Here is a 10,708-nt window from a genome sequence, read left to right as displayed (position 1 = left end):
TTGGATGTGAGTTGAAGCCAATGGGAAGTCTTTATTAAGCCACTGGGTGTTCAGGATCCAGTATAAAAAAATTTACTTATATGAGTACACTGCAGCTGTCTTCAGATAGACACTAAAGAGGACACTGGATCCCATTACAGATGATTGTGAGCCACCATGTGGTTGCTGGGAATTAAACTCAGGACCTCTGGAAGAGTCAGGGCTCTTAACCTTTGAGCCATCTCTCCAGGGCTCAGGGTAAGCTTTTAAGAGTAGAAACTTCAGTTAACAACAGCAGTTGGCCAGAAGCAAAACTACAGAAGTCAAAAAGCAAGGTTAGTACATTTAGAGACTAGTCTTTGTTTTAGTTTTTGCAGATGATTTTGTCTTCGGGTGCTGAGTTTTACAGCCTGAATGATACTTCCATCATGGAGTCAGTCATGCTAAGGCTTAGGGCCCTGATAAAAAAGGCTCATGATACGCTGGGCGGTGGTGGCACACGCCTTTAATCCTAGCACTTGGGAGGCAGAGACAGACGGATTTCTGAGTTCGAGGCCAGCCTGGTCTACAGAGTGAGTTCCAGGACAGCCAGGACACAGAGAAACCTTGTCTTGGAAAAAAAAAAAGGCTCATGATATGGCCCCCATAGTCTCAACCAAAGTATCTGTGTATCTATGAATCTGTGAGTCAGTCTGTCCTCCCAGCTCCAAATCTACCCAGGACTCTCTTGTCTCACAAAACCCTGAAGACCTCCTTCCATCCACAGAGCACTAAACCTCTTCATATTTTTTTTTTTAAGATTTATTTATTTATTTTATATGAGTTGTCTTTAGACATACCAGAAGAGGGCATCAGACCCCATTACAGATGGTTGGGAGCCACCATGCAGTTGCTGGGAATTGAACTCAGGACCTCTGGACGAGCAGCCAGTGCTCTTAACTGCTGAGCCATCTCTCCAGCTCACCTCTTCATATTTCAACGCCCCACGTCTGGTCTTCTGCCTCCCAACCCCACTCCAGTCACTCCCTTTTTCTGAACACTCTGAGCCAATGGCAAGCTGCCCTAGTGACTGCACTCTCCAAGGCTGACGGCTATTTCAGGCAAATTTCTGCAGTTCCTGGTGGCACTACAACAGCCTCTGCTGGCATCCAAGATCGCAGCCCCTCCCTTTTCTTCTGCTCCCTCTGCTCTTTCTCTTCACTGGGGTCAGCTCACCTCTTTGCTCTGGGAAGTGCCTTGTCTATATTGTGTCAGCTCTCGGGTCTCCAGAATGGTTCGGTTACTTTGGGGCTGCACAGGCCCCTTATAAAATCTGAGGAACTCTCAGTCCAATGATAGAAGAGGTGTCGTGGTCTCAGCCCATCATTAACTCATTCATTCATTCGCCGTGCACTTATGATGACGTCAGGTTTTGCATACGTATAAGCCTTGTAATGATTAAGTCGGAATCAGCGTATCCCCCACCTCAGACACTACACGCCACTCTGTGGTGAGAGCACTCTCTCCTGCTTTGAAAGATACTGTGCGAGATTCTGACTACAGTCACCCCATCATACAGTGCACCCAAACCTGCTCCTCCCGTCGTCGGCTCCTTGATGCTCACACCCATCCCAGCCGGAGCAGACACTGTCAGTCCTCCTCTTCACAGCGAGCGCGTCTGTGAGGTCATGCTTGTCCCACGAAACACAAACAACGCTGGCCTCTGGGCTGTGCCCCCTTGCTGCAGATGACAGCATTTCCTGTTTGTTTCAGGGCTGAATAGTGCTCTGTTGAGCCTGTACTTCACTGTTTCCGTATCTGTTTCCCCCCCCCCCCATCCCCACACCCGCAGGGTGCCTAGGCGGTCCTGTGGATGCTTCTGGCGAGCAGAGCCTCAGTGAGCAGGGGCTACGATGCTCCCACCTCCTCTCAGCACACCGAGTTCACAGCCTGTGGCTCTGGACTCAGGAGCTGAGGTCTGTCCACCTGACTTTTATCTCCCTGGAGAGGGATGTCTGTGCAGAACTGCCCGCAGGTCCCAGGGCCAGACCTGCACCCCCTACGGAGTTACTCCCTGTCAGTCACTTCTTGTCTTCTTATTTTTATCTTGGTGAGGCTGGAACCCAGGACCTTACCCCCTACTGGTGGGTTACAGGCAATGGCTCTAATGCCGAGCCATGCTTCCAGACCACTTTTAAGTCTTTATTTCGAGAGACCATCTCATGGAGTTTCCCCAGGCTGCTCGATGCCTCTGACTCCCAGTTGGTGATATTTTGGCAGTAACTGCACAGTGGTGACCCTGAGCTTCTGGGAGCTCTCACATAGGACATATCTTCAGCCCCGTGAGATGTGCTCTAGAGCTGTGATTTAAAAGATGAAAAGTGGCTAGGGTGGTGGAACGCACCGGCAATTCCAGCATTCAGGAGCTAGAACAGGAGGATCAGGAGTTGGAGATTATCCTCAACTGTATAAGATTTTTCCCAAAGTTTCAAGCCCAGTGGCATCCTCCATCTCCCAGGGGATCCAGAGGTGACAGAGATAGTTATATCTACTAAGCAGACTGCAGATCCCGGGGCAGGTTAAGTAGGTACTGTCATGGCTATAGCAGTGGACAGGACTTGGTACTCACTTAGTCCTGGGTACTTGGTACCCGACAGTCACAAACAAATGCAGGCCAAAGGCTGGTATTGATCATGATGACCACAGTGATGGTTTGTTCTGCAACCTGTTACTGTAACGACTGAAGCCTGAGGTGTTTCTAGTCCCATCTTGGCTGTTCCAGTTATTAGAATTCTTGTTTAGCACCACCCCCACTTTGAAACAGCAGTTGGGGTGAAACCCTATGTTACATATTTAATATTAATGAAGAAATTCAGACATGGTGAAAAATTTATCTTGTATATGTTTTTGGTTTGTTTTTAAAGATTTATTTTTATTATTTTAAAAATATAAGTATATGCATGACTATGTGGATATGCGCACATGATCGCAGTGCCCAATGAAGCCAGAAGAGGGCATCAGATCCCCTAGACCTGAGCTTACAGGGGACTGTGAGCTGCTCAGTAGGGGTGCTGGGAATTGAACTTGGGTCCTTTACAACACAGTACGTGTTCTTAACCTCAGAGCCATCTTTCCACCCCCTGTGCATTTTAATAACTTTGTTTCCTAAGGTTTACTTTGTAATTCTACAAGTGATTGTTGTTCATTTAATTCTGTAGTGATGAGAATGGACTCCAGGATTCAAGCTGTTGGCAGGTGCTCTACCACTGAGCCATGCTCAGCCCCTCACTGAAGATTCTAGGCCAATGCTCCACTCCTTAGCCACACCCTTAGTTCCTGTAGTTTAACCCATTCTTAGAATATAGTTTAAGCAATATAGAGAATAATTTTCTCCGTAAGCCTAGCTTATCAGGTGATGCGCTCCTGCCAGGGAAGGCTCTAGAGCTGCCCTTTTGTCTTTGAGTCTTGATATGTCACCCTGAGTGACCTGGAAATTGTGGCAATCCTCCTGGCTCTAACTCCCATGTATTGGAATTACAGGTACACCCTCATACCCAGATCTATCTTTAAGCTTAAAGTACTTAAGATGAGAGACTGAGAGGTGGCCCCATAGGTAAAGCACTCACTGAACACATATGAGTGTCTGAGTTCTGGTCATTTGTAGCCATGTAAAAGCTGATCATGGTGACCTTTAACTCCACTGCTGTGGGAAGGCAGGTTCCTGGGACTCCCTGGCTACCCAGCCATGCTGAAATGACAAGCACCTGTCTAGGGTCAGAGGGAAAGCCTGTCTCAAAAATAATGAGAGGCTGGAGAGATGGCCCAGAATACTAAGCACTTGCCACCAAGCCTGCTGCCTCTAATTCAATCCTAGAGACTCCGGGAAGAAAGAGAGAACCGACTCCTCGTGTGTGTGTGTGTGTGTGTGTGTGTGTATGTGTGTATGTGTGTGTGTGTGTGTGTGTGACACACATACATTTAAAAAGTCAACATCTGTCTTCCACACAAGCACACACAGATCAGCACACCTGTACATATATGTGCACACGCACAACTACCACACACATAGCCACATACTGTATACACACTAAAATAAATACATAAATATATAAATAATGAAGTAATGAAGACGAGATGAACGTCAGTCCCTCTGTTGCCCTCCCTACATTTCAAGGGCCCAACAGCCATTTGTGCCCAGAGGCCTTTCCACAGTACATGCAGATGTTTGCATCATCTCGAAAGTGTCTCAGGCCTGGCTAGCAGAAGGTGGTACACACTACTCACCTGATTTCCAAGTTCTGGCAATCGTGTTTCTAAACTGGCCCCATAGGCCTGCCAAGGAATCTCTGACAGTATCCCAAATGTAGTGGTTTACACAGTGGTGACTCATCGCTCCTGGGACACCTGTGCAGACAGGATCTGTGAGGTGCTTCTTCTCTGGCCTCATTTCAGCATGCTTCTCTGGTGAGGGTTGGGGTGGGCAGAGGCAGCATGACCAAGAGGACTATCTGCTTACCCAGTGAGTGAGCTGGCAGAGGCGTCAATGATGTCTGTCCTTGCATCTTAATGCAGCCACTAGAACCCCAGAAAGGAACGCTCTAAAGAGCCGCCTCTGTGCACACATACTGTATCCAGCTCCCGCTTGTCTCCTGCTTAAAGCATATACCATGAGCCAAGCCCAGCATCTCATGGTATACCCCACAGGCATAAGGTTCTGTGGGTGTGGGTGCAGAGAGAGAGAGGACCAGAATCTCTGGGAGCAAATGTTATGCCCAGTTTGCGAGATCCCCAAGAGACCACCATGGACCACAACTCTGATGCAAGAACACAAGAGTCTTTATTCGAGTTCAGACTCAGGACGCAACCCTCCCTATGCAGCAGGTTAGGAATGGGATGCTCCGGTCTAGGGGCTTAGAGCTTAAATAGGAAAAAATGCACAAGCTGGGGCTTTCGAGCCTTAGCATTGCATGATTGGGTAAATGAGTAAAGGAATGTTAACCTTCAAACTGAAAACATTTGTTTAGACAGCAAAGAGGGACCGTACATCTGGAAAGGGGCATCTCTAACCTGGGAAGGAATCACTCATGTTATTGGGACCAGGGTTTCCCTGTTGTTGTAAGCTGGCCGCAGCTGTTGTGTATGTTATGCTAGGAACACATGGTGGTCTCTTTCCCAGCGCTCAAAGGTGGGGGCCTTATCGCTCCAAGGACATCAATTTTCTGCTTCCTCCAAGGACAGGAGACAGCAGCCTTTCCCAAGGTTGGCAGCTTAAAATAGAGTTTCCAGGACAGGCTGCAATCTGTCCTGCTGTTGCCTTTTGTCTTTACACTAACATGCAGAACCCTCAAGTTTTGACAGAGACACCACTCTGTCATAAGGACAGGGACACTCTGGACCTGGCTCCAGGACTTGAACCCCTAATTTTCATCAAAGACATAGCATGACCTAGGTTGATGATCCAAGTGGGATCTCACGCAGTCCAGGCTGGCTTCGATCCCGTGTGCAGCTGAGGATGACCAGAAACTGCTGTTGTTCCTCGTGTCCCCACCTCCTGAGTGCCGAGATTACAAGTGTGTACCACATTTCACCACAGCCACTTCAGAGTCTTCTACACTCATTTTCTGCGACCAGGAAAAATAAAGAAGCTTAGTGGGTACTTGCTACCAAACCTGAGTTCAATCTCTGGAACCTAGGTAGTGGGAGGAAAATAATCTCCACAGGCAAGCCATGGCACTTGTGCATACCCATGAGCCCCTGGTGCATTCACATAAAGTAAGTAAACCCATTAAATTAACATAAACTGATTTTTCGTGACCACACTCACATTTGAAGAAGCCAGACTGGGCTGTAGTTCACTTGATAGAGTGCTTACCCAGCATACAGAAAGTCTTGCTTCCACCCCTAGAGCAGCAACAAACAAACAAAGAGGCGGGAGTGTGGTGGCACATTTCTTTAATCCCAGCACCTGGGAGGCAGAAGCAGGAGGATCTCCATGAGTTCGAGATCAGCCTGGTCTACAGAGTTCCTGGACAGCCAAAGCTACACAAAGAAACCCTGTCTCAACAAACAAACAAATAAACAAATAAGCTAGGAGTGAGACCCTGCATGCTGGCACACACCGTTGATCCCAGCACTCAAGAGGCAGAGGCAGGTGGATCTCTATGAATTTGAGGTCAGCTTGGTCTACATACTAAGTTCTAAATCAACTAGAGTTATCTAGTAAGACTCTGTTTAATAAAAAAAAAAAAAAAAAGCAAGCAAACAAACAAAACCATGAGCATTGGAGACTATGGTGGCACACACCTTAATTGTAGCACTAGAGAGGCAGAGACTGGTAGATCTCTGAGTTCAAGACCAGCCTAGTTTATTTAGCAAGTTCTAGGCCAGCCAAGAACTTGCTGGTGGCCCCTCTCTCAAAAAAACAAAAATAAACCTCAACGAGGCTGGTTATGATAACCACACCTAGGTGAGGTGGACCCAGGAGGAGCACTGCATAGGAAGTTTGAGGCCAGCTCAACTGACAGCTCTACCCTGTCAGAAAAGAGGCAAACAAGAAGGAAGAAGCTAAAACCTGGTCTATTCTTCTAGTCACTGTCTTTTTCTGATGCGCACCCTCAGAACGCTAGATGATTGTGTGTGGAACACCAGGAAGCCTCTGAGACTTGGCTTCTTCTTTATTGGCACCAGAAACTTTCCCAACCCCAGGCAATCACCGTTTGTGACGCTACCATTTCTTAGGTGACAGCTGGGGAGTGACTTGTTGCACACTGTCTGCTAAAGGTCTCTCTCTTTCTTCCCCGTGATTAGAAATTGAACCTAGGACATCATGTTCTACTTGTGGTTCAAAGTTTTCTGATGGTGACGGGCAGATGTTGATTGGGTTCCCGTGACCTGAAGGTTGGTGTAGGCAGTAGGCATCCCTCTGCACCATCCTAGGCTATGCTGTTGCACAGTCCCCTCCATAGCTGCTTGGGCAGCCCCACCCATGGTAGCTGCTTTCCCAAAGCAAGACACAAGGAGGTGATATGTCTTTTTAAATGTTTTTGAAATGTCCTTCTTTCCCTCCCTCCTTCTTTCTTGAAAGAGTGTGTGTGTGTGTGTGTGTGTGTGTGTGCACCTTCTTCCTGTCCCCATTCCTCCCCCTCCTCCTCCCCACGTCCTCCCCATACTCCCCAGTTCCCAGGCCTTCCATGGGCTCTCTCCTATTCCTATTCCCACCCCCACCACACGCCCTCCCTGTGCATCCCCCCCTTCCTGTTCCTAGGATCTCTCAGTTTTGTATCATCTGTGAAATGAAAGTAACAGCTTCCAGGCAGGGGTTCCAGTGATCACAGGAATTAAGTAGCCTGCAGCCATCCCCAAGCAGATGATTTAGTAAATGCTTCCGGTCCTGTAATGGGTGAAGAGGTAAAAAATGCAGCTAGGACACTGGCTCACATCTGTAGTTCCAACACTTAGAAAGCCGAGGCAGGGGGATTGCTACAAGTTTGAAGGTAGCCTGGGCTACAAAGTGAGTCCCTGTTTATTTATTTCTTTTTATTTATTTCTTTTTCTTTTCTTTTTTCTTTTTCTTTTTCTTTTTTTTTTTTTTTTTTTTTTTTTTTTTTTTCAAGACGGGGTTTATTTATTTATTTTCAAGACAGGGTTTCTCTGTGTAGCCCTGACAGTCCTAAAATTCACTCTGTAGACCAGGCTGGCCTTGACTCAGAGATCCACCTGCCTCTGCCTCCTGAGTGCTGGGATTAAAGGCGTGCGCCACCAATTGGCTTTCATTCTTCTTTTAACTCTGTTTTAAGTGACGGTGCTGGGGACTAAAGCATGTGTGTCAGGCACATGCTTCTCTACCAACTCACGCCCCAGCCCTCTTTTTACTGTCTCTTTTCAAGACAGAATATGTAGGGGTTGGGGATTTAGCTCAGTGGTAGAGCACTTGTCTAGCAAGTGCAAGGCCCTGGGTTCGGTCCTCAGCTCTGGACAAAAAAAAAAACAAAAAAACAAAACAAACAAACAAAAAAAACAACAACAACAAAAAGACAGAATCTGTTTCCCCATTGGCTTTGAAGTTATTCTGTAGTTGAGCTTAGCTTTGAACTTGTGACCTTCTGCCTCAGCTTACAGGACTGGTATAGGTGGGAGCCAGTAGACCCAGCTGTGCTCAACAGTTTTGGCATAAAATCTCTCCAGTTTGTTCAAGCACCTGCAAGTGAAGGGGCTGGACTCAGTCATCTGCTGGGGAGCCACACTGCTGAGTGCAAGGAAGAGGGGGGACAACACTCCTGCAGTCTAGTCACCTTGGCCTGGGAACTGGCTCCCCTTCCAGACAGACACATGTGCATTTATTATTCATTGATTTGGGGCTTTAGAGGTCTTCACACATAGCCCTGGCTGATCTAGAACCTATTCTGCAGATGCCTCAGACTTGCAGAGACCTGTCGGCCTCTGCCTTCTAAATTCAGGGATTACCTTTACTTGATTTTTTTAAAAAAAGATTTGTTTATTTTTACTTTATGTGCATTGGTGTTTTTCCTGCATGTATGTCTGTGTGAGGGTGCCAGATCTCCTGGAACTTGAGTTGCAGACAGCTGTACCCATGTCCTCTGGAAGAGCAGCCAGCACTCTTAACAGCTGATCAGTCTCTCCAGCCCCCGTCATTTGTTTTTTTTAATGCCGCAATGGAACCTAGGACCTTTGGAATACTAAAAAAGCAGGCACAGGTTTGTTTGTTTGTTTGTTTGTTTGTTTGTTTGTTTTTCTGTGGAGCCTTGAATGTCTTGGAACTTGCTCTATAGACCAGACTGTCCTCAAACTCAGAGATCCTCCTGCCTCTGCCTCTCTGCCTCTGCCTCTCTGCCTCTCTGCCTCTCTGCCTCTCTGCCTCTCTGCCTCTCTGCCTCTCTGCCTCTCTGCCTCTCTGCCTCTCTGCCTCTCTGCCTCTCTGCCTCTCTGCCTCTCTGCCTCTCTGCCTCTCTGCCTCTCTGCCTCTCTGCCTCTCTGCCTCTCTGCCTCTCTGCCTCTCTGCCTCTCTGCCTCTCTGCCTCTCTGCCTCTCTGCCTCTCTGCCTCTCTGCCTCTCTGCCTCTCTGCCTCTCTGCCTCTCTGCCTCTCTGCCTCTCTGCCTCTCTGCCTCTCTGCCTCTCTGCCTCAGCCTCAGCCTCCCAAGTGCTGAGATTAAAGTTGTGTACCACCATACCCGATACCATCCACCATTTAAACACCTTCCCAGAGCTGTCCTGCCGGTAGCAAGCTGATCGAGCACGTGGCTCAGCAAGAGATGACTTGCGTAAAAATCTCGAGTCCCGTATCTAACACTGCAACACTTAATAAATATAAACAATTTGTCAAATTAAAAAAGAAGCCTCAGGAAACACAGTTGTCAAAACGCATACAAGACACGTTTTCCCTAGTGTTTGAACATCTGCACACTTCTAAACGTGAACCAGCTCCTGTGCAGACTTCCGTTTTGGAATGAGGATGAGACTAAGCCATACTGCAGCAGCCAGGACAGGACGGAACTGTCAGAGGCTTGGTGATTACAATAAGAGAGTCCAGAATAGTCACTGGTGTTGGTCACGTGACTGGGGCTGTGGCCTGTGGCCTGCATTTGTGGCTGTGCTTTGTGCTAAGTAGCGCCATGCACCTCTGACCGTGACCACATCTATCCATTCTGCTCAGTCACCTGTGGTCTGGGTGGGGCTCAGTGGCACAGCTCAGTCTCTAGCACCTCTGAGTCTCCTGGGAGCTAGGGAACCCATTCATCCTCTCTCAGCTCCAGGGCTTGGGCGGGGCCTCACTCCTCTCCCTGGGAGCTTCCTCTCTCAGGGATTTCCTGGGTTTCTTCAGAGTGTAGAGGCTGAGCAGTAAGACTGGTCCCCAGGGAACAAGGCATGCTTGGCATCACGTTGCCCACAATAACCTCAAACTTACTACGTAGGAGAGGCTGATGCTGAACTCGTTAATCCTCCCACCTCGGACTTCTGTGCTGAGATTACAGGCCTGCGCCTCGCAGCCCGCCCGCTCCTGAATTTTTATTACTTTCATGAATCCTAAGGGTCACAGGAGCCTTGGGTTCAAGGTGCCAAGATGTAATGTTCACGTCCAGGAAGGGCCAAGTCTGGAAGACAAGTAGAAGAGGCAGGACAGACCGTGCAGCCTCAGGAGCAGATGGCTTTCCAGGAAAGGAACAACCTCACGTGTCAGGAACAAGTCAACATGTTTGCCTTATGCCCAATCCATTGCTCTCATTGGAGGCCTAGAACAGCCTGACACCACCTAGAATATGAGCAGGTGGCATCTTCTGGTGGGGTCTGCCACTGTGAACTAGGGGTGGTGGTGGTGGTGGGGTGCTCAGGAGCCCTTCCAGGCAGTTAATAAGTAGCTATGTTGGTTTCTTGGCCAGAACTGGATGGGGAGACTGTCCCAGCTGTTTGGCCAATGAACCTGACCATTTTGTTATTGTGATAGAGAGCTGTGTTTCTCAGTATGTGACCCTGTGCCCGTGCTGGCCTAGATATAGGCAAACTTTCAGTTTCCCTCTACCAGGACAAAGTCGACATCTGAGATAGAGAGAAAGGGGATGGCTGGAGGCTGGCTATGCTCTGTTCTGCCCGCCATGAGGCTCAGCCTTACAATCCTGTCTCCCTCTGGTACTCTGCCTTCTTGAGCTACCCCACCCTGCCCCATTTCCTTCCTGATGAGGTGACCTGAAAAGCTGGTGACTTTTAGAGAGATTTGTTTTAGATATCATTTGTTTG

This window comes from Arvicanthis niloticus, chromosome 1 (assembly GCF_011762505.2).
Source record: "Arvicanthis niloticus isolate mArvNil1 chromosome 1, mArvNil1.pat.X, whole genome shotgun sequence".
Lineage (NCBI taxonomy): Eukaryota > Metazoa > Chordata > Mammalia > Rodentia > Muridae > Arvicanthis > Arvicanthis niloticus.
The sequence above is the reverse complement of the archived record's forward strand: the minus strand, read 5'-3'. Positions refer to the sequence as shown.